The following is a 6297-nucleotide window of genomic DNA, read 5'->3' as shown; positions in this document are numbered from 1 at the left end:
GGGCACTGACCTCGTGTGTTACGCGGATGACACCTTGGTCACTGCCCGGGGGCGGGACCTACGGGAGGCTACCCGCTTTGCCACGGCAAGCGTGGCGCTGGTCGTCGGCCGAATAAGGAGGCTTGGGCTCCAGGTGGCGCTGGAGAAGACCGAGGTCCTATGTTTTCATGGGCCTCGGCGCGCGCCACCTCCGGATGCCCAGCTGGTCGTCAGTGGCCAGAGGGTGGGGGTCAAGCCCTGTATTAGGTATTTGGGGCTTGACCTGGACAGTCGTTGGAGCTTCCGCGCTCATTTCCGGAACCTGGTCCCTCGCCTTATGGCAGCCGCCGGCGCACTTAGTTGGCTGCTGCCAAACGTGAGGGGCCCGGGAGAAGGTTCCCGCCGCTTATACCTCGGTGTGGTGCGGTCCATGGCCCTGTACGGGGCCCCCATCTGGGTGGGGGCCCGAGGTAGGGAAAATGTGGCCTGTCTTAACAGGCCACACAGGGCCATGGCCATCAGGGCCATTAGAGGCTACCGCACCATATCCGGGGAGGCGGCGGGTCTGCTGGCGGGGTCTCCTCCGTGGGACTTGGTAGCAGAGCTCCACGCGTCAGTGTACCACTGGCGCGCGGAGCGACGTTCCGTGGGGGAGGCACCCGCTGGTCATGAGATCGAAGCGCGGAGGTCCGACTTTCGGCGGATCCTCAGGATCAGGTGGAGAGAAAGGCTGGCCAGTCCATCGGCCGGCCTGAGGACCGTCGAGGCTGTCCGTCCCATCCTCAAAAGATGGATGAATAGGAGATGGCCACTGACGTACCGCATGACACAGATACTGTCCGGGCACGGGTGCTTCGGGCGGTATCTGTGTCATGTGGCGAGGAAGGAGCCGACGACCGGCTGCCACGAGTGCGGAGGTGTGGAGGACACGGCGCAACACACGCTGGACGAATGTCCAGCGTTCGAGAGTGAGCGCCGTGTCCTCACACGAATAGTGGGGGACGATCTCTCGCTGCCGAATTTAGTTCGGAGGATGATCAGTAGCGAGAGATCGTGGCTGGCGGTGAGCTCCTTCTGCGAGGAAGTTATCTCGCGGAAGGAGGCGGCGGAAAGGGAGCGGGAGTCAGATCGTCCCGCTTCCCTCCGCCGCAGAAGAGCCAGGCCTAGAGGTGGGGGCGTACCCAACTCCGCCCCCCTCTATCCCCCACTGGGGCCGGGGTGACTGCCTTGAGGGAGGCAGTCCCCCAATCCAAAGGCCCCGGAGGTGTGCGCGTGTACCCACACGCCTCCACAATGGAGTAGGGCGAAATAGGTCGCCCTAACCACAAAACGAGATGGGGCCTGCCCTACAACATCTACAGGGCGGGCCGTCGCCGTCGGAGCTGGGGTAGAATGCACTTGCGAATCCCCTGGCTCCGGCATAGGCGCTCGTAGGTACACCGTGTGGTTTTTAGTGGGTACAAGTCCCACACACCACCTCGCCATCCCTCCGGCGGGGTGACGGTCTTTTGAAGATTTTTCCACACGTTAAAAAAAAAAAAAAAAAGGTTGGGGCGACGTGTACTTGCTTCGGCAGTACATATACTAAAATTGGAACGATACAGAGAAGATTAGCATGGCCCCTGCGCAAGGATGACACGCAAAATCGTGAAGCGTTCCACATTTTTTTGTCGGAGGAGATAGCGGCGTTGAGGGAGGAGTGCTCCGCCGCCCGCCGCCGGTACACCAGGCACCGCCGACTCAGGCGGGGCCGCGACGCCGACGAGGAAGCACAGCTGTACGAGCAGTACAAAGAGAGGAAGAAAGCTCTGCAGCTGTCCATCAGCAGGGCCATGGAGACAGCCAGGGAAGAACTCCTGGAGACCCTGGACAGGGAGCCATGGGGGCGTCGCTTATAGGTTCGTCAGGGGCAAGTTACGCCCCTGGGCGCCCCCGTGGCAGAGGGTCTCCAGCCGCAGCAGCTGGAGGGGGTGTTGGAGGAGCTGTTCCCGAGACAGCCTCCTTCACACCTCCTCCGATGATGCCGCGTGGCAGTGATGAAGAGGCCAGCGGCGTCGGCGCTGCTGCGGTTCCTATCATCACCGAGGAGGAGTTCGCCGCGGCCGTGGATAAACTCCGGGGCAAGAATGTCGCCCCGGGTCCGGATGGTATCCACGGCCGCGTCCTGTCCTTGGCCCTAAACACCCTAGGGGACCGACTCCGGCGCTTGTTCAACACGTGTCTGGAGTCGGGACGGTTTCCCAATCAGTGGAAAGCGGGTAGAGTGGTCCTGCTCCGCAAAGCGGAGCACCCTGCAGGTTCGGTGGTTCCCTCGGCGTTCCGCCCCATAGTGCTGTTGGACGAGATCGGCAAGCTCTTCGAGAGAATCTTGGCGGGCCGACTCGTCCAACACCTGTCCCAGGTAGGTCCCGATCTCAGCCCGAAGCAGTTCGGGTTCCGAGAGGGGCGCTCGACGATCGACGCGATCTCGCGTGTGCGCTCCCTCTCGGAAGAGGCGACGTCCCAGGGTGGGGTGTTGTTGGCGGTCTCGTTGGACATAAAGAACGCCTTCAACACCCTGCCCTTTGCGACTATTAGGGAGGCGCTGAAATACCATCGCGCGCCTCCCTACATTCGGGACGTGATCGGGGCCTACCTCGAGGACAGGTCTGTGCTATGCACGGGGCGGAACGGCGTTGTAGTGTCGAGGGAAATGCAACGCGGTGTTCCACAGGGGTCGGTTCTGGGCCCGATCCTGTGGAACATCGGGTATGATTGGAACCTGCGGGGCGCCCTTTTAACGGGCACTGACCTTGTGTGTTACGCGGATGACACCTTGGTCACTGCCCGGGGGCGGGACCTACTGGAGGCTACCCGCTTTGCCACGGCATGCGTGGCGCTGGTCGTCGGTCGTATAAGAAGGCTTGGGCTCCAGGTGGCGCTGGAGAAGACCGAGGTCCTGTGTTTTCATGGGCCTCGGCGTGCGCCACCTCCGGATGCCCAGCTGGTCGTCAGTGGCCAGAGGGTGGGGGTCAAGCCCTGTATTCGATACTTGGGGCTTGACCTGGACAGTCGTTGGAGCTTCCGCGCTCACTTCCGGAACCTGGTCCCTCGCCTCATGGCAGCCGCCGGCGCTCTTAGCTGGCTGCTGCCAAATGTGAGGGGCCCGGGAGAAGGTTCCCGCCGCCTATACCTCGGCGTGGTGCGGTCCATGGCCCTGTACGGGGCCCCCATCTGGGTGGGGGCCCTAGGTAGGGAAAATGTGGCCTGTCTCAACAGGCCACACAGGGTCATGGCCATACGGGCCATAAGAGGCTACCGCACCATATCCGGGGAAGCGGCGGGTCTGCTGGCGGGGTCTCCTCCGTGGGACTTGGTAGCGGAGCTCCACGCGTCAGTGTATCACTGGCGCGCGGAGCGACGTTCCATGGGGAGGCACCCGCTGGCCATGAGATTGGAGCGCGGAGGTCCGACTTTCGGCGGATCCTCAGGATCAGGTGGAGAGAAAGGCTGGCCAGTCCATCGGCCGGCCTGAGGACCGTCGAGGCTGTCCGTCCCATCCTCAAAAGGTGGATGAATAGGAGATGGCCACTGACGTACCGCATGACACAGATACTGTCCGGGCACGGCTGCTTTGGGCGGTATCTGTGTCATGTGGCGAGGAAGGAGCCGACGACCGGCTGCCACGAGTGCGGAGGTGTAGAGGACACGGCGCAACACACGCTGGAAATATGTCCAGCGTTTGAGAGTGAGCGCCGTGTCCTCACACGAATAGTGGGGGACGATCTCTCGCTGCCGAATTTAGTTCGGAGGATGGTCAGTAGCGAGAGATCGTGGCTGGCGGTGAGCTCCTTCTGCGAGGAAGTTATCTCGCGGAAGGAGGCGGCGGAAAGGAGCGGGAGTCAGCTCGTCCCGCTTCCCTCCGCCGCAGAAGAGCCAGGCCTAGAGGTGGGAGCGTATCCAACTCCGCCCCCTCTATCCCCCACTGGGGCCGGGGTGACTGCCTTGAGGGAGGCAGTCCCCCCAATCCAAAGGCCCCGGAGGTGTGTGCGCGTGTACCCACACGCCTCCACAATGGAGTAGGGCGAAATAGGTCGCCCTAACCACTAAACGAGATGGGGCCTGCCCTACAACATCTACAGGGCGGGCCGTCGCCGTCGGAGCTGGGGTAGAATGCACTTGCGAATCCCCTGGCTCCGGCATAGGCGCTCGTAGGTACACCGTGTGGTTTTTTAGTGGGTACAAGTCCCACACACCACCTCGCCATCCCTTCCGGCGGGGTGACGGTCTTTTGAAGATTTTTCCACACGATAAAAAAAAAAAAAAAAAAAAGGTTGGGGCGACGTACTATTAGGGAGGCGCTGAAATACCATCGCGCGCCTCCCTATATTCGGGACGTGATCGGGGCCTACCTCGAGGACAGGTCTGTACTGTGCACGGGGCGGAACGGCGTTGTAGTGCCGAGGGACATGCAACGCGGTGTTCCACAGGGGTCGGTTCTGGGCCCGATCCTGTGGAACATCGGGTATGATTTGAACCTGCGGGGCGCCCTTTTAACGGGCACTGACCTCGTGTGTTACGCGGATGACACCTTGGTCACTGCCCGGGGGCGGGACCTACGGGAGGCTACCCGCTTTGCCACGGCAAGCGTGGCGCTGGTCGTCGGCCGAATAAGGAGGCTTGGGCTCCAGGTGGCGCTGGAGAAGACCGAGGTCCTATGTTTTCATGGGCCTCGGCGCGCGCCACCTCCGGATGCCCAGCTGGTCGTCAGTGGCCAGAGGGTGGGGGTCAAGTCCTGTATTAGGTATTTGGGGCTTGACCTGGACAGTCGTTGGAGCTTCCGCGCTCACTTTCGGAACCTGGTCCCTCGCCTTATGGCAGCCGCCGGCGCTCTTAGCTGGCTGCTGCCAAATGTGAGGGGCCCGGGAGAAGGTTCCCGCCGCCTATACCTCGGCGTGGTGCGGTCCATGGCCCTGTACGGGGCCCCCATCTGGGTGGGGGCCCTAGGGAGGGAAAATGTGGCCTGCCTTAACAGGCCACACAGGGCCATGGCCATCAGGGCCATTAGAGGCTACCGCACCATATCCGGGGAAGCGGCGGGTCTGCTGGCGGGGTCTCCTCCGTGGGACTTGGTAGCGGAGCTCCACGCGTCAGTGTATCACTGCGCGCGGAGCGACGTTCCATGGGGAGGCACCCGCTGGCCATGAGATTGGAGCGCGGAGGTCCGACTTTCGGCGGATCCTCAGGATCAGGTGGAGAGAAAGGCTGGCCAGTCCATCGGCCGGCCTGAGGACCGTCGAGGCTGTCCGTCCCATCCTCAAACGGTGGATGAATAGAAAATGGCCACTGACGTACCGCATGACACAGATACTGTCCGGGCACGGCTGCTTTGGGCGGTATCTGTGTCATGTGGCGAGGAAGGAGCCGACGACCGGCTGCCACGAGTGCGGAGGTGTTGAGGACACGGCGCAACACACGCTGGACGAATGTCCAGCGTTCGAGAGTGAGCGCCGTGTCCTCACACGAATAGTGGGGGACGATCTCTCGCTGCCGAATTTAGTTCGGAGGATGATCAGTAGCGAGAGATCGTGGCTGGCGGTGAGCTCCTTCTGCGAGGAAGTTATCTCGCGGAAGGAGGCGGCGGAAGGGGAGCGGGAGTCAGCTCGTCCCGCTTCCCTCCGCCGCAGAAGAGCCAGGCCTAGAGGTGGGGGCGTACCCAACTCCGCCCCCCTCTATCCCCCACTGGGGCCGGGGTGACTGCCTTGAGGGAGGCAGTCCCCCAATCCAAAGGCCCCGGAGGTGTGCGCGTGTACCCACACGCCTCCACAATGGAGTAGGGCGAAATAGGTCGCCCTAACCACAAAACGAGATGGGGCCTGCCCTACAACATCTACAGGGCGGGCCGTCGCCGTCGGAGCTGGGGTAGAATGCACTTGCGAATCCCCTGGCTCCGGCATAGGCGCTCGTAGGTACACCGTGTGGTTTTTTAGTGGGTACAAGTCCCACACACCACCTCGCCATCCCTCCGGCGGGGTGACGGTCTTTTGAAGATTTTTCCACACGATAAAAAAAAAAAAAAAAGGTTGGGGCGACGTGGTCGGACAACCTCCAAGTATGGGCCATCCATTGGGAGGCTTCCCCATCCTCGTGGATACGTCCGCGGGGAACGGTGGCCGAGCAATGGTTTGGTTCTGGTGCGCCCTGGGCGGGATAGTAGTCGTTCCTTCGGGATACTGCTACTATGTCGGCCGATAGTCCGGCAGATAGTTAGGAGTGTATATAGGTAATTGTAAATAGTTTAGTAAATAGGTATTTGTACATAGTTCTTTTGTAAATAGA

At 61.7% G+C, this 6297-nt stretch overlaps 1 non-coding gene across 1 annotated transcript; it reads left to right on the top strand.

The window, feature by feature from the left end:
- Positions 1-1539: 1539 nt before the first annotated feature.
- On the top strand, positions 1540-1646 carry LOC131841876 (U6 spliceosomal RNA). The gene has a single exon (XR_009357467.1). It is a non-coding gene; the product is annotated as a U6 spliceosomal RNA (small nuclear RNA).
- Positions 1647-6297: the final 4651 nt, after the last annotated feature.

This window comes from Achroia grisella, unplaced genomic scaffold (assembly GCF_030625045.1).
Source record: "Achroia grisella isolate CSIRO2021 unplaced genomic scaffold, CSIRO_AGI_Agris_v1 utg20132, whole genome shotgun sequence".
NCBI lineage: Eukaryota > Metazoa > Arthropoda > Insecta > Lepidoptera > Pyralidae > Achroia > Achroia grisella.
The sequence above is the reverse complement of the archived record's forward strand: the minus strand, read 5'-3'. Positions and strand labels throughout refer to the sequence as shown.